The sequence below is a fragment of the Canis aureus genome, chromosome 25 (genome assembly GCF_053574225.1).
Source record: "Canis aureus isolate CA01 chromosome 25, VMU_Caureus_v.1.0, whole genome shotgun sequence".
Taxonomy (NCBI): domain Eukaryota; kingdom Metazoa; phylum Chordata; class Mammalia; order Carnivora; family Canidae; genus Canis; species Canis aureus.
In genome coordinates, this window is record NC_135635.1 from 23,442,103 (window position 1) to 23,464,416 (window position 22,314).

General features: G+C 35.5%; 1 protein-coding gene across 10 annotated transcripts in view; it reads left to right on the forward strand.

Annotated features, from left to right (window-relative positions):
- The window catches only part of SOX5 (SRY-box transcription factor 5), a 994,522-nt gene that overhangs the window by 279,762 nt on the left and 692,446 nt on the right, over positions 1-22,314 (forward strand). The gene's annotated exons all lie outside the window — the stretch shown is intronic.

The window sequence follows — 22,314 nt, forward strand, 5'->3', positions numbered from 1 at the left end:
CCCACGGTCACATTCTGTAAATGAAAATACATTTTGCATAAATTAGTGAAGTCAAACTGCTGAGATTCATTATAAAATGTAATAAATATTTCCTAATTTTTAAAGTAATTATGAACCATGATGTTTTTTATTTTCCTAGAAGATGCATGTATCTAGGCATCTTTTAGAGAATTAAACATTTTATAGTGAATAACTACTGTTTTAAAATATGACATGACATAACATAATAAAGAGATGAGATTTGACCTATAATTAGGGAATATCATTTCCTCTTTAAGCTTTTTGATACAAGTGTCATTTTAGACATTTCAAGTCTGTGTGAAAGTAATAGTTTAAGGACAATCTTCTATTTAGAAAAAAGTTATATCAATTCCTATGCCATTACCAACATAAATTCTAGAAGGATTAAAGATTTATATTTTTAATAAAAGATACTATAAGAGTATTAAGAGATAGTGTTGGTGAATATTTATGTAAGTGGAAGGAGGGCTAAAAGTTATTTTTAAGGATTATACCAAAGACAGAAATCCTACAAAGGAAAAATATTGTTAGGATTGATCACATAAACATAAAAGCTTTTTTTGCATCTTAAATGGTAAGACTGATGAACAAAGAGGAACTGAGAAATATTTTTGCAGTATACTTAAGGCTTAATGATATAACATGCCATTTTCATTAAAACTATTGACAATTTTACATATTCAATATATGTAAATAAAATATATTTTAAGCTGCTTAAAATTGATAGAAAAGTAGAAAAAATAATTTGAATATTCAGTTAATATTGGAGATTAAACATATCAAATGTTTGATTTTTATAATTTAAGAAGTGCAAATCAATTGTGAGATCTTAGTTTATTTAGCAAATTAGAAAAGATAAAAAATGACACCATAACCAATGCTGAAGAGACTGCAGTGAGATTAGGCCTGTACTTGACCGGAAGTGTCAATTGTATCCCTGCACCAAAGATTCATTTCACACAGTACACCTTAAAATCTGTTAATGTTGGGGCACCTCGGTGGCTCAGTCCTCTAATTGTCTGACTCTTGATCTCAGCTCAGGTCTTGATCTCAGTGTCATGAGTTCAAGCCCCATGTTGGAGAGCTACTTATAAAAGGAAAAAAGAAAGAAAAAAATACTCTAATGTTGATGCCTGTGCTTCCAGGAAGTTAGCTAATGTTTTATATATAGTGTTTATAGTAACACAAAATTGAAAACAACCAGTATGGGGCACCAGGGTGGCTCAGTTAAGCATCTGCTTTCTGTTCAGGTCATGATCCCAGAGTGCTGGGATAGAGCCCTGCATCAGGCTCCCTGCTCAGTGCAGAGTCCGCTTCTCCCTCTCCCTCTGCCCCTCCCCCTGCTGTGCTTTCTCTCTCTCTGTCAAATAAATATAAATAAAACCTTTAAAAAAGAAAACAAGCAATATATGAAAAAATTGGCTCTTTATCAAAAAAATTGTGGTGTTTCAGGATGTCTGGGTGGCTCAGTGGGTTAAGCATCTGCCTTTGGTTCAGATCATTATCCCAGGGTCCTAGGATTGAGCCCTACATTAGGCTCCCTGTTCCTCAGGGACCCTGCTTTTCCTTCTCCCTCTGCCTGCTCTCTCCCTGCTTGTGCTCTCTCTGCTTCTCTCTCTCTCTCAAAGAAATAAAATCTTTAAAAAAATTGTGATGTGTGTATGTTATGGAATATTAATTTTATTTAAAAATGTAATAAAAATAAGGATGTAATAACATGGGAAAGCAGACTCTGGGTAATGGTAGACATTTAAGAAATATGTATTGATTGGATATGTGGGTGCATGCGCGCACACACACAGAGGAGTGTATCATGCATAGAACAAAACTTCTGGAAGAACATATGCAAGATGTTGAAAAGACTATACTTACATTAAAGGAATATGACTGATTTTTAAAAATTTTCATCTTTTTACTTGCATGTGTTAGTTGCCTTTCTTTAATATTTTATATTGCTTTTATTTTAAGGAAAATACATATTTTTAAGTATAAGCATCAATGTCATAATTCATATATTAAGGAGCTTTCCTCTTATGTTTTCCTCCTGGAGTTTTATAGTTTCAGGCCTCATGTTCAAGACTTTATAAATTTTATGTTAATTTCTGTGAAGTGTTGTAAGATAGGGATCCAATTTCATTCTTGTGCTTATGGTTATTCAGCTTTCCTAGTATCATTTATTGAAGAGACTATCCTTTCCCCATTGAGTATTTTTGGCTTCCTTGTCAAATATCAGTTGTCCCTATATACAGGGGTTTAATTGTGGGATCTCAATTCAGTTCCATTGGTCTATGTGTCTATTTTTATGCCAGTATGATACTGTTTTGATTACTGTAGCTTTGTAGCGTAGTTTGAAATCAGGAAGTGTGATAATATCTCCAGGTTTGTCCTTTGTTCTCATATTGCTTTGATTATTCAGGTTCTTTTGTGATTCCATGCAGATTTTAGAATTGTTTTTCTATTTCTGTGAAAAATGCATGGAATTTGGAGAGAGATTGCCTTAGTACTTTATACACGGTTTTGAATGAGAACATTTTCTCTATACATAGATTGCTATATATCTAAATTCTTTGTTCTGATCTTTGGATTAGGAAAAAATCAAGAGGATCAAAAATTTTTTTCAGAATTTTTAATTCATTAAACTAAATTCTACAAGGCTAGGATAAAATGCCATGACACTGCCAACAAGTTTATCCAGTGTTTACTCATAAAATCTCAGTGGTAGGGTTGGGTCACATAGCTTCAGTGTTTATCTGTCTCAGGTCATTGAGGAATTCTTCATGTTGTGCCAACTTTTGCCTTTATGTGAATTCTACTTGGTTCCCACTATCACTGAGAATAATACCCCAGGGATAAGATTTTTAGAATCCTTCGAAAATAAGTTCTAGATCTTATATAATAGACAATAGGCATTATTCTTTACTAAGAAATCTACATTTTGAAAAACATAATTAAATTCTTCCAGGACTGCTCTAGTGTTTCTAGTGACTTTTTTTTAATGAAGCAATTGCCTCATTGTTGTAAGGATAATTCATGTCCATAAATATGCAGATGTATCTACAGTTGGATTTTTAAAGTCTTCGCGCATTTCCCCCTTTGTTCTCACTTTTATAACTGAAAACCTCAATAAAAAGCAACTATTCAATCCATAAGATGAGGCAATTCATTAAAATAAAGTAAAATATATTTTATAGATTGTTCAAATGATCTTTTTTGATTAAAAGAAACTGTGTTATAAAATGAATTCTATGTTCTTCCATTACCCGCACATCTCAGTTGTACAGCTAAATAAGTGAACTTTGGTGCATAACCACTTTTTCTATTCTTAATTTTATCCATACTGATACAAAGTATAAACAAATATTTTAATTTTAGGAATAGGAATAACTTTTCAAAAGTAAATAATATGTTTTTAAAAAGAAAATGTATACATTATGACTAGTAATTTTGTTTTTTATTTTTAAAAATATTTTATTTATTTATTCATGAGAGACACAGAGAAAGAGGCAGGAACATAGGCAGAGAGAGAAGCAGACTCCATGAGCCTGATGTGGGACTTGACCCTGGGACTCCAGGATCACACCCTGGGCCGAAGGCAGGTGCCCAACTGTTGAGCCACTCAGGCGTCCCATGACTAGCAATTTAAAAAAGTAATAACACTTATAGAGACTTAATAGAACTCAAGATGTTGATATACCGTTAAATAGCAAATATCAAAGTATTTATTTAATGTCATTGGAATACAGAAGAATAGGATAAGCTGAATAAAAAAGGAAAGTCAAAGCTAATTTTAACCTTTGTATTTAGTAACAAATCATTGTATTTTCAATCATTGTATTTTCTTTATTTCCCCATCTTCCCCTTTTGTTTTGAAAGTATTGTTATTTAAAAGGAAGGAACACTCATGTCAGAATTATATTAAAAATCAAACCTCAAGACTATCTGTGAGGCAGAAATAATCCAACTATTATTTGTGGTATAAAAAAAGTTTTTTGAATAACATCACTTGCCCAGAAGCTGTTTCCAACCTAATAACTTTTGGAATTATGATCTAAAATTTCAAGAGGATTAAGGCTGCATAACTACTAGAAAGTACAAGTGTGCAGGAATGTGACCAGAGGTGAAATCTGATTTAAAATTTCTTTGAGGAAGCACTAGTTCGAAACGGTAGCCCTGAGAAAGTAAAAATGCTACACATATAAATATTGCTTAGCAAGCTTATCTTGGTTAAACATATACTAAATACATGCAGAGCTATCTCCAAGACATTCATTAACTAGGGGTTTAGTCTATTTTCTTGATTTTAACCATCTGCTTTAAGTTCTCCTTGAACAAAATTACTCAAAATGGACAGAAATAAAGTTCAACACATTCTATATTGGTTCATCTTCTTTTTAGTAATTTCTTTATGAGACAGTTTGGAGGCAGCATGGGATGCATGCCCAGTTTGTTGATGGTGAACCCATCTTGGGTGTGCCTACCATTTATCCATTCCAGTATTTTGTCAGGAGTTGTGTAATGAGTTGGATGGAAACGAAGGAAGCAGGAGGCATCTCTGTGTGACAGTTATACCATAATATGCCAAGCATGATGCTGGTTGCTGCAGAGGACACAACTATAAGTAGAATGAGCTCCTGGGCCTCAGAAGTGCTAGAAAGTCCTGGTGTGTAGGTGAGGATGAGAATGGTGAGAGTATGTCAGTTCCTCTGTTTGAAGGCAGGATGCAGAGGTTAATGGCTCACTTCTGAGTACTTCACACCCAGATGTGGTCTTTGCTAGGCATGCCAGTTTTGAAAGATGAGGGTCAGCTTGCAACTAATTTAATCATAGGCATTTGATTTCGGCTTTGGCCATGTAGAATATCTGAACTCCACTTCTTTCAAAGACAACAATTTTAATTTTTTGCCTCACAGCATCTAAGAGAAACCCAATGGAAACAAACAATACTTAAGGAACATGGTTTGAGGGATGTGGAGTTATTTTGAGATGCTCTGAAATCTGTCTCTGAGTGAGAGATGCAGAGGTGTGTCCCTGAATTCCTTCTAAAAACCCTAAGTAAGTGGCCTTTATGCTGTCTCTGCTTTAGTATGGTGTCATAGGCCCAGACTGAATAATGCTGCAAGAATGAGCCCCATAGCATGCATTATGACTACCAAGAATTGTGCTGTGGAAATCTTTCACTGCAACCTACAGTATTGGCTCTACAAAACTACTAAGGAGAGATTTCCAACTCCTCTTGCCAGTTATGCTGCCCCTTAGTAGTTGGTCTATTTTCATCTAATGATACTTGGGCATTGTCTAAGTGACTTTTAATTGATGTTCTCTGTTGTATTTCATGTATCAGAGAAGAAAGAGGTTTATTGGGCAGAGGATTGAAAGCTGTGGAGAAGAAGTAGGAATCCAGAAAAGCATAGCTAAGACCATGATACCTGAGTTGGGTCTTTTGCATCGAGGAAATGAGGAGAGAATTGAGATGGCATGATCAACAGTGCAGAGGAAAAAAAGTGTTTCTGTTTGGTTTGGAAATATTAAGGCAGTAATGACATGCCAATCTGAACATTTCAGTTTGTTAAGGAAATGTACAGATTAACCTAAGGAAATTATGCATAATCTTATCTAATTTGACAAATAGTAAGATGACATTGATTTATTCCCCCACAGGGGAAATGTCAATATTCAGCATGTTTTGTCCACTCTCATAAAGATTTCTCTGGTGTGTGTTGTGGTATGGGTTTTGGGGAAGGCAGGGTATATTGCAATTCAAAAGACCAAAAATAAAATGTAAGTTCCCCAGTAGAAACTGAATAATGCATTTCCTGAGCATGGGTGTTGGTAGCCATGGTAGATCTAAGTAATACAAATTTGACTGAATGATTCTTCACTATATAGCAATTTATAGTTCATGTACTCCAAACTGGTCGGGCTGAAGCCATCAGCTAACTGCTCTTTTTTTTTTCTCTCTCTCTCTTTTCTTTTCTTTTTCTTTCTTTCTTGTTTCTTTCTTTCTCTTTTTCTTTTTGTTAAATAGGGTATTATAATGAGTAGATATTCTCATTGCATTAAGTATGTTTTTATTTTTTAGTTGAGATATAATTGAGATATATCTATATTAATTTTGAGTGTACAACAATGATTTGATATATGTATATATTGCAAAATGATTACCACAGTAAGGATAGTTAACATCGGTCTGCATATGTAGTTACAAATATTTTATTTTTGTGGTGAGGACTTTAATGATCTATCTTAACAACTTTCAAATATAGAATACAATATTATTAACTATAGTCATCATGTTGTACATTATATCTTCATGACTTAACTTATAACTGTAAATTTGTGCTTTTGGATCTCCTTCAGCTACCTTTTTTGCTAAAAATTTCAGTCATACTGAAGCATTACAAAGGATAAATGGTAAGGTATAAAAAGAAAGTTATAAGACATATTGTTTTGCATATACAGTAGTTGATTTCTTTCTCTAAAATTTAGTATTCCCTATTCTTTCATTCTACACTTTAAATCTCAATGACAAAGATCTAGTTAACATATATTGAGGACTCATAAGACAATCACAGTTTACATGTATCAACCCTTTCAGTCCTTAGAACAATCCTATGAGATCGTTTCTATTATCTTCATTTTATATTTGGGGAAACTGAGGCATAGAAAAATTTAGAAAGCTGCCCAGCTTATGCAAGAGAATTAAATGACACCACCTGGATTTGAATCTAGACAGTCTTGTTCTAGAGCTTACACTCCTAATATTATATTGCTTCATCAGCCCAAAGCTGACAGAAATTATTCCCTAAATTTGTCTCCAAAAATTAAAAAAATATGGATTCTATATTAACTTGCTAGATTTACTGTTAATCAATTAGAATTTCAGCACTTTAGAATGAAAGGGAACTAAGAGGCATGTGATCCAATTTCCCATTCATTGCAGAAAAGTTCCTTACAACATTATGATAATTTTTCCTACTTCTCATAAATACTTTATATATTTATTGATCTATTTATTTAAAATATTTTACTGATTTATTTGAGAGAGAGAGAGCATGAGCCAGGGAAGGAGCAGAGATAGAAGGAGAGAGAGAATCTTGAAACAGACTCTCTACTGAATGCATAGTCTGATGCAGGGCTTGATCCCAGAACCTTGAGATCGTCACCCAACCTAAAACCAAGAGTCAGATGCTCAACTGACTGAACCCCCAGGCACCCCTTCATAAATACTTTAAATAATACTTTAAAAAAATTACAGCATCCCAAGGAAATTTATTCCACTTTTCAGCAAGTCTCTGAGGAAAGGATACCATACTAAATCATTTCTTCTTTTACCATAATTTGTTATCAATTGGGCATAAATTAAAACATATGAGTTTTAATAAGTGTATTACAATTATAATCATAACTTTTTTTTAGTATATGTGCTGCCGAAGCGAGCACTTATAATCATAGCTGACATTTATTGAGTACTTATGTGCTGGGTACTTTTTAAATGCCTTTCATAGGTTAACTCTTTTAACCTTCATAACAATCCTATGCTATGGTTACTGCACTAGAGGGAGGTCAAGTAATTTACCTACTGTCCTGTTTAGTGGTGAAAACCAGATTTCTAGCCCCACAGAACTCAGTACTGAACCCTGGTTGCTTCCTGGTTCACGTTTCATCCATAATGCTCTTTCCCCTCAAACAACTCCTTCTCTTACAGTTAAATCCATGAAAAACCTCTTGACCAGACCTTTTGAGAGGTCTCCTTTCTGCTGAGATAGCTCTTATTCTATACTTGCTACCTATCCCCACTCACCTCATCCCCATTCCTCCTGCTCCTCCAAGTTTTCCTCGTGTCAGTGTGGTAGAACTTTTCACTGTCTTTCACATAACTGTTTATTATTTCTACTACTCTCTTTGCACTTGTAATTCTGTTTCTAATATATTTATATATTTTGCTCTGATTACCACTTTTTAATCTACAATTCATTTTTCAAAGTCAAATTCAATACCAAACTTCTTCAACATGACTTCTCTGGAAATAATAAGCAAAATAAAGTTTCCCTTCCTTGCTAAAAATTTATTTTGTGGAATTATGGAAGCTGAGACATACAAGATGACACTAGACACCGTTATTTAGGCTCATTCAACCTCACAACCACCATAGAAAACCTTTTGTATTATTCTTTATTGATCATTACCAATTGAAATGTTTTTAGTGATATTCATTGCTTATCAAATCAGCTTGATTCATTTGGACACCCCTGATACTCAGAAAGTTTTTCCTTTTAGTAAATCACATTTCCCTTCCTGTAATATCATTGATCCTAACTCTTTCATTCAATCTATTTCATTGATTGTATTCCATTTAGCACTCTGTAGTATGTTAATTATGAGGTTCTCAAAATTCTGTCTTTTTTAGTCTAAAAACTCCTTTTAGTTAGGAATCATAATTCATACTTCTGTACTTCTTCAGTGCCTTACATACTTCTTAGCACAGACTATGCAGTAAATACTCAGTAAACGTGTGTATGTGTGTGTGTGTGTGTGTGTGTAGAAATCAAAATATATTTTTCTTATATTAACCTAGCATTTACACACAGTAATAATAGTGCCAAAGTTTGCTGGAATAATCCCCAAGATTTGCAAAACTCAACTCATTTTCTCTCCCCCCCCCACCTCTACCCAGTTTCACCCTGAATGTATTGAATGCCAATTTACCAAGATGTCCAGCATATTTTTATGTCATACTTTTATGACAAGTATTTCAGATATATTAATATATTTTGCACTTTAAGAAACACAGTCACAAATCTAGATGTGTTATCTATTGGATGGAAACCTAAATAGGATAGCGTCTTAGCTCCTGGAGAGGTAGTCTAGAAAAGTGGTTAAGAGTAGAGCTTTTGAATTTGTCAAGAGTTTGACAGCCCATCACTAACTGTGCCATCTTGGACAACTTTCTTAACAACTTATTTCTTAGTTTTCCTATTTCTTTTTTTTTTTTAAGATTTTATTTATTTATTCATGAGAGACACACAGAGAGAGGTAGAGACATAGACAGAGAGAGAAGCAGGCTCCCTGCAGGGAGCCCAATGTGGGACTCGATGCCAGAACTCCAAGATCACACCCTGGTCTGAAGGTAGATGCTTAACAGCTGAGCCATCCAGGCATCCCAGTTTTCCTATTTCTAAATTTGAGATGATGGTACCTATTTCATAGAGATTTGAGCATTAAATTGATGTATATGAAGTCTATAGAGCACATATCTCGACTTCAGTAAATGTTATTATTGCTAAAATGCACTCACCCAGGATCTGAAAAAATCTTATAGCCAAGATAATATAGGAAATAGCTGTAATGAACCCTAGTGACCATATTAACTTTCATTTATTTTCAAAAACTACATAGACATTAACTTTTTTCAAGAGAAATTCATAGGATTTTTCTTTTCAGTGGAATGGCTAGATCAAGAAGTTTTACTATATGAATGGTTTAAACTAACAACAGATAACTATTTTGATATTAACAGTGTTACTATTAGAAAATGGCTAAATATTCTTTATTCTTGATATATTTCTAATTGCTAAAAAAACTTAAAGCTACAAATAGGTGGAGCAGCATTGAAGGAGTTTAGTTTTATAGGCCAATGATGATAAAATACTAATATCACATTTTATAGCACTTCACAGTTTTTACAGTGCTTTCTTATGCATTGTGTGATTTAAAATGATGACACAGGAATTCTCATTTGGAATTATTGTTCAAAATTTATCCCTGGATAAATTCAGAGAACTCCTGAGGCCATGAGCCAAATACCAAATACAGCTTCATTTTCAGTGTAGGGGTTTTTAAATAGAATTTTAAAATGTATTCAGAGCTACTAGTTGTACAATTAAAAGCACTGTCAACTGCCTCCTTATGTAGGAGACTGGTAAAAGGACAGAATAAAAATTGGAGCTTCAATCCTGTCAATCTAAAATTTAGAATTTAAATTATAACTTAGAGAAATCAAAAGTCACCTGGAAAAACTTTGTGTATAACCCTATATATTTATATAGGGTTTTATATTTATATATACAAATAATATGTAAGTGTATATAATCCGTGTAGGGAAATATTATTTCTGAAGAATGTAGCTCCTCCAACATACAGAGCATACGCTCAAATGAGAAAATGATTAAAAATTTGATGATGTTAATTTGGAAATACTGTTTTCCCAAAGACATTTTCTGACTTTTCAACTAATTTAAATACCTCTTCTCTGCAGGAAAGAAACATTGAAAATATGGTTCCAGATATGAGGTAGCTGACAGTGACTTTATGTACCCACAAAGTAAAGCAGGCCACCCAAACCTATGAAAGTGCTTTCTCTTCCATTCACACTTCCAAAGGGTTAACTGAGAAGTGCTCTATTGTATTCCTGATGGTTTTTTCAGTGGAAAGCCCAGTGGGCTCTTTCAAGGGACTCTAAACAATGAGCTCAGTGAGGCTGTTCTGTCTAATTACTCAAAGACAGGGATGCTAAAGAGGAATTAATGACAGTTGACAAGTGCAATTAATAATTATAGCAAAGCCTGGAGTCATGCAGCAGGCAGATGACAATAACGGGGTAACTGTACATGGCAGCTTTCATCGGTTTGTGCTCTGTGTGTGTGTGTTTAAAGTGAGAGGCTTTGTGCAGGATGGGCCACACTTCACGCTGACAGGGTAGAAACTCTAATTCAGGGACTCTAATGGATAGAGTCGGTCATATTCTCATTCATATCCCCCCACCTCTCCCTCCCTATCTCCCTCTCTCTATCTCTTTCCTCCCTCCCTCCCCCTCCTTTTTTTGCTTTCAGCTCTTCCAATTTGGTGAAAGAAACATAGTATAACTTAAAACAGAACTTAACAGGAAAGAGCTACAGTTAGCTTTCACTATCAGCTGGTGACAAAGCTACTTAAAATTCTGTTGGGCAACTGGAAGGAGAAGGGGCCGGGAAAAGGCGGTCGCAGAAGTGGGATTTCCATATCAAAGGGCAAGCCTTTGGCTCTGAATGGTAATTAAAGAACCCCGATTTCATCTTCGTGGTCAAGTCATGAAAGGGGAAAAATTAGAGAGAAGAATTTTGCACTCCCTTCAGACTACAGAAAGGAAAGCCGTAAATTAAATGAAAGCTGAGCTTAAAGGTGTCTCACACTTCAATCTTTGCATCTAATAGAAGCTATGATTTCTCTCAAGCATTTATTCAGTTCACATCTCCATTCTACCCTGATTATGAAGGATATAATGTCTGCTTACATTTATTGCACACACATCTCAGGCTTCCTGAGTTGGCAAAGGTATCAGTTTTCATTACACTGCCTTGGCGGCCCAGTCACCGGGGAAGGGTCTGTACACTTGGAGCAAAACTAACCTGTTTTATGAATTACTTCTTCAGGTAGCCAAAAAACATAAAGTGACTTGTTTAATTTTCAATATGTGTTGGTGTGGCTTAAAAACTTCTATTTCAAAATGCTGCAGATTTGACTCTTACGAGCTGTAAATTGTGCCTCTTCTTTCGTTGATTGCTGGAGCTATTTTACTGTCTTCTCCAACACTGCATTTCCCAAGGTTTCTTTCTTTATGAAATAATTATTTTAAATGGAAGTAAGGGACTTACAAGTAGTTTCAAGTTCGTTAAAGGAGAATGCCACGTCTGTTCCGGGAAAGAAGGAATTAGAAATCTTATTCCATTTCTTGGATGAGATGTCCAACTTGGACCTACCTCTCTATTCATTAAAGATCACAGAGCTTTATTTTTTTTTCCATTCTTTCTTTCTTTCTTTCTTTCTTTTTTTTTCTCAAAAGAGCCCAGAGCCTGGCCAAACTCCAATGTAGATAATTACATTCCACCTACCTAATTCCCTAGCTGCTTTAATTGGAAACAATTCCACTTTACTCTTTTTTTTTTTTTTTTTTTTTTTTTTTGTTTTGTTTTTAATTTTTATTTATTTATGATAGAGAGAGAGAGAGAGAGAGGCAGAGACACAGGCAGAGGGAGAAGCAGGCTCCATGCACCGGGAGCCCGACGTGGGATTCGATCCCGGGTCTCCAGGATCGCACCCTGGGCCAAAGGCAGGCGCTAAACCGCTGCGCCACCCAGGGATCCCCTCCACTTTACTCTTTACCCCCCACTCTTACTTCTTGTCCTTAAACTGCTTTGTAGCTTCTTGTGCATCTTTCACAAACTACCATATATCTTCCACCCCCAAAGTACTGTTTTGGATTTAGGGTAAGATAAATTATATGGCTGTGGATTAGTACTTAAAGGTTTGGTAAAGATAAAGCACAGACACGCACCTATAACTGAATTCCAACTCATCCTCTCTGGTTACATTGAACCCAATGCGCAAAGTGGAAAGCTCTTTGTTTTCCTATCAAGAATTAGCCCATGCATTCTCAAAAGGTGATGTTGCTATAAAGAGGTAAAAAATGGTCTTGAGAGGAAAAAAGGCTATCCTTCTTATAAAAAACTAGAGATACATATACGGTACATGCATATCTGTGTATTAAAATTTCATGGAATGGGCTATTAGGGACAAATTTCTAAAAACGTTCATTGGGGAAGTCAATAGTGAAAAAACTACTAAGAGATGCTGATTTTGGCTTTATCCACTCTTGTTTATTGATGATAGAAGAGAGAAAGGATGCAGAGACCAGGAGGATTCACCATCATTCCTTATACCTTGCATTCTTTTCCTCTTTCTTTTCATTATCAAAGTCTGTAGTAAAGACAAAGAACCACCATGAGTTATTCCTCTATTTCTTACTTCTTGAGAAGTAAAATGGATGAACCAATGGAGTATAGTAATGAATGACTGAGGAGTTATAAATATACACTAATTCAAAAACTTAAAACTATGAAGGATAATCAATTTAAAGTCTGAAGGAGAAATTTCATAAATAGTATTAAGAATATAATATATTAAACACTGATTTAGAATTACCACTGGAGAGGTGCCCGGGTGGCTCAGTCATTTAAGTGTCTACCTGTCAGTTTTGGCTCAGGTCATGATCTCAGGGTTGTGAGATCAATCCTGATAGGGCTTTGTGTTGGGCGTGGAGCCTGCTTAAGATTCTCTCACCCTCTATCTCTCAACCCTGCTCACCTCTCTTGCACTCTCTCTCTCTCTCTAAATTGAAAAAAATATATGTATCATTGGAAAGATAGTAGGAAACATTAGTTATACATATTTTTTAATGATTTTGTTTATCTACTCATGAGAGACACACAGAGAGAGGTAGAGACACATGCAGAGGGAAAAGCAGGCTCCTTGTGGGGAGCCCTATATGGGACTCAATCCTGGGACCCCAGGATCATGTCCTGAGCCAAAGGCAGATGCTCAACCAGGCATCCCTATTATACATATTTTTATAGAGAAAAATGTATACACTGTCTTCTAGACCTTAGTAGTTAAAGAGAAAATTAAAAGAATACTTATCAATTGGAAATAGGGATACATTTTCCAACTTGCTCTTCCGAGGGAGTGTATTGACTCTGTGATATCACAAAACCGTTAAGAATATTTAAAAACCGTAGCTGGATAAGACCCTTAGTCCATCAAGTTCAGTATTGTGCAGTGACATCAAGATTGTGTTGAGTGAGTACATTGCTACCCAGTAGGCGAAACAGAAATTGTGGACAGGACCCAAATAACTATAGTTTGGGAAGCAGTGGATGATGATGCTGATGATGGGCACACCTACTCTGAGTTGGGAACTGTTTAACTTATACTAACTTAAATCTCTCAAAACCCTGAAGTAGTTATAATTACCATCATCTGTTTTTATAGATTTAAAAATGGAGGCATAGCTAGTTGAGTAACTTGCTCAATAATTTTTGGTTAAGGACTACAATAACATATCATCTATAAAGCCTTATTAAGACTATAATTGTCTCATTGGCAGTCCCATTGCCTTCGGAGTTGAATGCTACAGTAAATAACAGAAAATATAATACTATTTCTTCACGGGAAATTTGGAGTTTTCAAGGTTTTATGAGTCTTTTCTATTTTCCCTTCCAAAGACAAAATGTCTTAAAAATTTTCACTTTAAAATGTGCACCACATCCCTTTTATATAAAACGTGTTCAATTATTTGGGACTTGATAAAATCAATCTTAAAAGATATCTGCATCGGAGTTTTTTTGTGAATAGTCACTGTGTTTTTGCTTCTCTTTTGTTTTACTCTTTCTATCTTTGCCTTAAAGACAACGAAAAAAACAAATGACTTGAGGGGACTTCCAGAGATGAATAAAGATTGATTTTGTCTTTTCTACCACTTCTTGTTGTGGGTTTTGTAGATTAGTTGTCATGTGTGGATCCTATGCTGATATCAATAATTAATCAATCAAAGAAAAGTAAGATCTTAGATCCTTTTCAAAATATCTGCAATAAAGAAGTAAAAAAGAAGATATACATGTGTTTCTCTGATCATATCTATGAGGAGCTGGACAAGAATTCCAATAATCATTTTACTCTCACACAGAAGTTTGATAGGGACACATTTGCCTTCTGTCTCTTGGCTTTCTCTTTGTTCTTTCTTTCTTTTCTTCCTTTTTGTCTTTCTTTTCTTATCTCAATGTCTCTATGTCTCTCTCTTGTTTCCTAGCTCAAGTGCATCATTTTCTGCTATTGTACTTAAAAAACTTGGCTGCAGGGGCTCTGAAATGAATAAAAATGTAATCCTCACTGAGCCCATTGTGTGCTCTCATTTGTTTTTGCTGTATCGATTTATCAGCAGAGGGAAATTACTTGCTGGAAGAGAGGATGCCAGTCAGAATGACATTTATTTCATAGTACAAGGAGGCTCTCCAGCGTGTTTCCATGTAACCCAGATATTGGAGCTGTAAAAGGGCTTGTAACAAGGTTTAGTGCTATGATTAGATCGTGTGGAGCACCTTGCTTTCATAACAACAGGCACTCTGCAGGAGCTAGGGCCTCGGGTTATGGTCAACCCCCTTTTTTTTTTTTTTAAACATAGATACAGAATTCAACAATTCCCTCCCCACCTAAACTGTTTCTATTCCAAAAGCCAAATCTTGCAGACTTACAAGAATAAAAGGGTTATATTTTTAGATGCCTAAAGCTTTCATAACATCAAATTAAATGCAAAAATAGATGAAACACTTGCCTATTAATCCCCTTAACTTTTTTTTTGCCCTTTTCCCTTTATTTTGGAGAAATTGTTCCATTTTAATTCACCAAAGCGAATCTTTTCATTCAGTGATTGTAAGTTACATGTGCTCAAGGCTACCAATTACCTGTGAAACCAAACACATTCTCTATGTAAAAACTAAGGCAAGTGTGGCAAATTGTAACAGAAACTGTTTTTGGCATAGATACTACTAAAGGGAGAATTTCATAGGTCTTTGCCATTATTCTTATAAGCCTGGCATTCAGGAAATTAACTTGTTTCATTGTCTTCCTAATTTTCCATAGAGCCAATACAATTGAAATGTTTGTTACAGCTATTTTTTTTCCTCTTTGGAATGAGAGAAATGAGCCAATTTTCTAGGGAATGTGTTCATTTTTATATGAGTGTATAGGTAATATTTTCTTCTTTACCTCCTTTCCTTACTGTTGAGATGGTTCATTTTGTAATGTTGGCAAAGGCAAAAATGAATGAGATTTGTAGGATGAAAAACAAACACTAAACTTAAATTGGCAAATTAAATAAAAATCGCACTTTTTTTTTTCTTTAGCAGTACTTTCAATAATTGGGCTTGTGGTACTATAGAATGTGTGCCTTGTATGCATATATGGCCATCCCAGTTCAGTAAGGACTGGGCTGTCTCCTTAAAGAAGACTGGACCTTTCAATCAAATTTAGATTTAGAGTATAACATAGATTGTCAGACCAAAGAGAAAAAGCAGTAAGTGATAACTATTCCATGATATTTTATTAAATGTGGAAAGTACCTTTTTTTTTTTAATTCAAGGAGGGCATGTAAATATTGAATGAGGGAACAGAAGAACTTCCTGACATTCTAAGTCATATCTCTGGCATATTTTGAGACTACTGTTGTTCAACATTAGCATGCTTTTGGGCAGTTGATAAGACAAACATTAAACATTTATCAGCCACATAAAGAATCAGCATAAGAATGAACCAAGTGCATTGCCTAAATATAGGAATAATTGTTACAGGAATTTATAGGAATAATAATTGAGACCTGTTATTTATATTGCAAAAGTACAGAGTGTTTAATTACAAAGATCTTCGTAGAAGTAAGTTTTTGTGTTAGTCTCAGCTGACTCACTCAGCCTGTTGCTGCTACCAAACACTGTATAGTTCTCTTTTGAGTATTCCTATATAGAAGAGTATAGCTGCCAACATCCAGGAAATTTAGTCCTGCATGTTGGTTTTTACTGTAATACTCAGATATTAATTTTAACTAGAATATATTACAGGAATTATAAAGGACAAGTGATCTGGAATCTGACTTTTCACATTCTGAATGGAAAAGGCCTTCAGTATGAGAGCCAGTGTACAATACACCAAATTGTGGGCCTCCCTCTCTTAAGTGCCTTTCAATCAAAATTGTTGAGAGTGCCCAGGAGAAAGGTAAGACATTTAAATTAAATATATTAGACCTTGGTATACATTCTTTGAACTGGAAATCTATTTGGAACTTTTGGTGATAATTCTTAATGAACCTTACTTTGTACCTTTGAATGAGTTGACACCCTAAATGACTAGGCATAATATTTTAGAAGCTAAATTAAAATGGAGTTTTGAAAAACTCCATTGTTCGTATCATTCTTTGTTGAGCTTTTTGAATTCCAAGATGTTTCAGAACTTCAAAGAGAAATGCTGCTGCCTTTAGGTTTTTAACAAAATCCTACAATGACTGAATCTTTCAGCAAATCTGTCAGCTTCTCTGTTCCAAGGACAACTGCAGTGTCATTTTCTACTCCTGCTGGTATTAATGGAAAACCAACCTTTTGACATGTTTAGGCTATGTCTCAAAAGTTCACTATCTCTTGCTGGGGTATTAAAGGTTAGAAATAACTAATGGCAAGTAATTTGTGTCTTGCTAAAATCTCTTTCATAAGACTTGCTTGTAATAGGTAGGCATAAATAGTGCAATAAAATGTGCAAGGTGAATAAATGACACTGGGGAAGATGCTGCTTCGTACATTCATTTGGACGCTTGCGCGCACACACAGACACAGAGTAAAACTCGACCATCACAGACTTCCAACTTTCAGTTCTTGGTACTGTCAGCAACTTTATTCTACTGTACTTCAAACTAGAGGTGGCTTTGAAAATAGGCATTTTAGATAGATTTCTGAAGTCTTATGTCTTTGTGACATAGCTATTGTCTCTTAACTCCTATGGTCTCTCATTCACTGATTTTAAAGGCAGTGCTTGGTCAAGCTTAAAGTGGAGATATGACTACTTCTCAATCTTAAGGAGCAGGATTTCCTTGTGGTATTTAGACCACAATACCATTTCCCATTTTTTCTTTTTTTCTTTCTTTCTTTCTTTTTTTTTCTGTAGGAAATCAACTTGAATAGAAAGGGCAGAAAAGCACTAGTATCAGAAGTAAGTACCAGAACAAAAGTGCTCTATAAGTACTAAGTGAAATAAAAGACCATTTAATTTGAATGTAGTGGTAGTTTTTAATGGTGAGAGACGGAGGTTAAACGTACAAGTGTGGGATCTATTTTATTTCAGCAAGGTGGTTTCCAGCTGCAGTGGTTCATTCTAAGCTGATCAATGGCATGTTGGCCTGGGTTCTCACCCCACTCTTTGAGATGCCATGTGATTGTGAAGCAACGTATGTGAACTTGCCTGGTTGACAGCTGTCAACTGTAAATGGCCATATGTAATGATGAGTAAAGTTGTCGTCAACTGTCAATAGGCCATATGTAATGATGAGAAAAGTTACAGGCTGCTGTCTGATTAGATGTAAGATTAGAAAAAAAAGAAACAACACTGAAACCTGAACCTGAAAGGTCTGAAACAGGTATGATTTTTTTTAACAGCAGCTTTTTATGCATCAATTACATACCTGTTTTTCTGTTTTGACCTCATTTCTCTATAGATGTATAAGATAAATCTTGCTTATCAATATTGAGTCTTTGCGAATGGGGAAATCCTTATCAACCTTATAAATCAAAGGCTGAAACCAGTGGTTGCACAGTAGAACCTTCAAATGGAGGGGACTTGGTTTTTAGGGAAGGTACAAACCTACAAAAGACCTCTTTGTATTCACTGTCCTCTCCCTATTACAGAGAAAACATTTCATTCAAGACTAACCATTTACTAAGCAATATTCTGTGCTGGGTAATGTGATGACTAAGTGTGAAATTATTGCTTTGGGACAAATATTGTCAGCCCAGAGAGATGATCAATGGCATAAGCATGGTGTACCAATGCAGCCATGCAGGCCATTCTTTGGCATCCTTTCTACAGAAGGGACATATTTTTAACTATCAGCCTTATGAATGATCACAATGTGCAATTTCTTAGCCTTCAAAAGCTTCCTTCTATCATTTTAATGAAAATATCTTCCTCACTTCCTTTGTGGCTATCATATATTCACATAGAGCAAAATATTCTGAAAAATATAAATAAGCAGACCTAATCAAATATGGAATAAATGTGTTGTGCAGATTGAGAGCAAAAGAGAGAGAAAGGGTAATAAAGAACACAATAAAGAAGCTACAATCAAAAGATATCCATGAAGAAAATGGGAAGAATGTGGGCCTAGCAAGGTAAAAGAAAAGAAAATAGAAAGGATAACAGGAAATAACTTCCTATTTTTTTCTGCCTAGTAGCACAAATCAGTGGGTTCCCACTTTTGTGATGGTAGCTCCCTGAAGGCTACAATGTATTTACCTCAGAAACACTGACTCTCTGAGCCTGCTTTTGGGGGAGCCACTTTAGGAATCTGTTCTCCAAAGGCAGATCACCACATGCCCAAGACAGGCTCTCTTCTGTAAGCCTGTGGTTCAAGTTCCCCAAAGTGGGCTTCCAGAAAATTCTGTTCTTGCTCCTTCTCCCTTGAAAAGGGATTCCTTTTCAATTCCTTCTCAAACATTTATTTTCTGTCAAGTTCAGTAAAACTTTGTCTTGAACAATAAGCCCCAGAAAGACTTCTCCCAGACTCTAATCTTAAAAGACAGTATGAGAAATGGTTTTGTAGAAAATATCTCCGGCTTGTCTGTTTGTTTGTTTTTTGTAACTGCCATTAGGAGCTCCTTATTGCTTTTGGATAAAGACTTAATGTTCCCACAGCCTCAGCTTCTCTGGCTCCCGCAGAACTTGTCCCGCCTTATCTTATAGAGCTGTGTGCTTCACCCCTCTGATCTTCGCTTCTGATCCACAAGGGCCCCAAGCTCTCTCCTGACCCTGGGCCTTAGCAGACTCCCTCTCTCTCACGTGCTTTTTAACCAGCCTCATCCTTCTCTGAGTGAACTCTTCATCATCAAACATTTCATTTGAGCCTAACTTCTTAAAGGAGCTGTCCCTCAATCTGCAGTCTAGATATGGTGACTTGTCTCCATCCTCGTACTATGTTCCTTTCCACCACTATTATCTTAGTCTGGAATTCCAGACTCATCCTTTTGTGATTAGTTAATTCATGTTCACCTCCCTTCCTAAACTGTGAGTTCTGAGTAGAGACCAGGTCTTTTTTTTTCTCTGCTTGGTGTTTCTACTGCTTGGCACAGTGTCTGGTACATTGGAGACACTCAGTCAATATTTTTTTTTTTTTTTGTACAAATAACTACACCTTCTTTGACATCTTCAAAAATAAATCACTCTTGTGATTGAGGGCTGGTACATTTGTCTTGAGGAACAGGCATGCTTTTGTCTATTAATTTTTTAATGCGGTTTTCATATGCCATCATATTTCTTTGAAATTGAATAGTAGAAAACTTGTATTTTTCTATTACCAGTTGCTAAAGCTTCTCTTAGGATTTTGTGTGGCTATTTCATAAATCCTCTTTCCCTTTATCATTTACCTATATAGTTTTTGCTTTGTGGTTTATTTTTATAGGCTGTTTCAAAGCTTTTTGGAAATATTTGGGGGCCTATACTAATAAATAAGTGAGATGAATCAACCACAGGCAAGCACATTTCCCTACAATTATAGTGCTGTTGGAACACTTTTTACTTTTGTAAACATGGCCTGAGAATTTTATTATTTTTTTCCCTCAATTTGTGGGAAACATTAAAAAAAATTTCTTTTACTTTGCACCTGTACACTACTTCTCTTCCAAGAATATTTAAGCTTTAAGCACTTTCCAATCATTACTTGGTTAGCTGCCAACATGTCAGTGTTTATAATATGGAGGAACTGAGGCAAAAAGAGCCAAAATTTCAGAATTAAAAAAAAAGAAAGTTGATAACATGAGAATGTATTCCTGGCTCTTAGTCTCTTGCAGTTTCACTCAGGTGGTATGATGCTAGGTTGATAATCATTGGAATGAAATTATTATCTTAATTTCCTTGAGCTTTTTTTTTCAGTTTGAAACATTGAGTTTTATATGACTGACAATGACTGATATGACTGTCATAAGATACTTTACTTCACTCTTCTAAAAAAGCTCAGTGTTTATAAATAATTTGAGAAGCCAACAAGAAAAGTAAGAGTCAAAAAATTGAAATAGGCAATTTTTAATAGTCAATGTGGAATGGCAACTAAGGAGAAATTCTATGAGAAAATATTATTAGAATATAAGGTTCAACAAGAACTAATACCAAAGTTTTATAAAATTTTTTTAAATTTTTATTTATTTATGATAGTCACAGAGAGAGAGAGAGAGAGAGAGAGAGGCAGAGACACAGGCAGAGGGAGAAGCAGGCTCCATGCACTGGGAGCCCGACGTGGGATTCGATCCCAGGTCTCCAGGATCGCGCCCCGGGCCAAAGGCAGGCACTAAACCGCTGCGCCACCCAGGGTTCCCCAAAGTTTTAAATGTATGCACACAAGTATGCACACCAGGATGTATAGTAAATCTAAGATCAAGTTATCTACAGATTGAATTATTTTCTTCAGCTCAATCTCAGGCAAGTCAAGTCGTCTTTGTTTTTAAATTTCTTAAACATGTTGCCTTTATTTTTATCTATTTATCTATCTATCATCTATTTCTGAGAGAGGAGAGAGAGATTGATTTTAAGATTTTTTATTTATTTATTTATTTATTTATTTATTTATTTATTTATTTATTTATGAAAGAGCACATGTAAATAGGTAGGGGGAGGGGCCAACGGAGAGGGAGAGAGAGTCTTAAGCAAACTCCCCACTGAGCACGGGAGCCAGACTCCGGGCTGGATCCCAACAACCCTGAAATCACAACCTGAGCCAAAACCAAGAGTCAGAAGCTTAACTGACAGTGCCACCTAGAAACCCCTGTTTTTTTCTTTGTAAAAATTGTTTTCTATTTCCTAGGTTCTGTATTCATTAACTAACGCACGAAGTAATTTGCTAATATTAATTGGAGTCCTCTTATGTGCTACATAATCATCCTAGATTTTGAGGTTACAGTGGTAAGGACAAAGTCCAAACAAACACAAACAAAATGCTCCCAAAACACTAATCGTGTTTTTAGCCACCCTGGAACTCACAGTGTAGTGATAAGGAAAAATCAGTATTCTTAAACAATTACACAAAGCAATGTAAATATGTGACTGTGATGAATACTACAAAAGAATAGTAAACATTGATGAGCCTTCTGATAGAAGGATTTCATCTAACTGGGATGTCTGGAGAAGGCTTCCCTGCAACATGAGTTAGATATAACTACATGAAGAATATAAATGATAATAGTAATGGCTAGAGCCAACCCTATTGATCCCTTTCTCTGCCCCGGGCACTGTGATGGTCATTTGACCTGTGTCAATTTGTCTAATCCTTCTAAATATCCTGTGAGGATAGCAGTATTATTCACCCCAGTTTGCAGAGGGAAAGTCAGTACCACCAGGAAAATTCCTGCCTAGGAATCTGTTTCAGCATCCAAATGTTTAACCATTCTCTTCTATCCTGGCTCATGTGAAGAATGGGAAGAAGAAAGTTTCAGGCACTAGAATTTGTGCAATTTGTGACTAAGCCCTGGAATAACAAGAGGGAGTACAGTGAGAGGAGAGGCTGAGGGAATGCCAGTGGGAATATAAAGTCAGAGGAAGCCAACAAAATACAAAACTGCCTGCATTTGCTTTCTATGCATCTCTAGACTCTATTACTACCCACATGTCTCAGACCAACCCATGGGAAGCCATCTTTATTTAGGGAGTAGCAAATCACTCCTGGACTTTAAGTCTTCCAGCCAG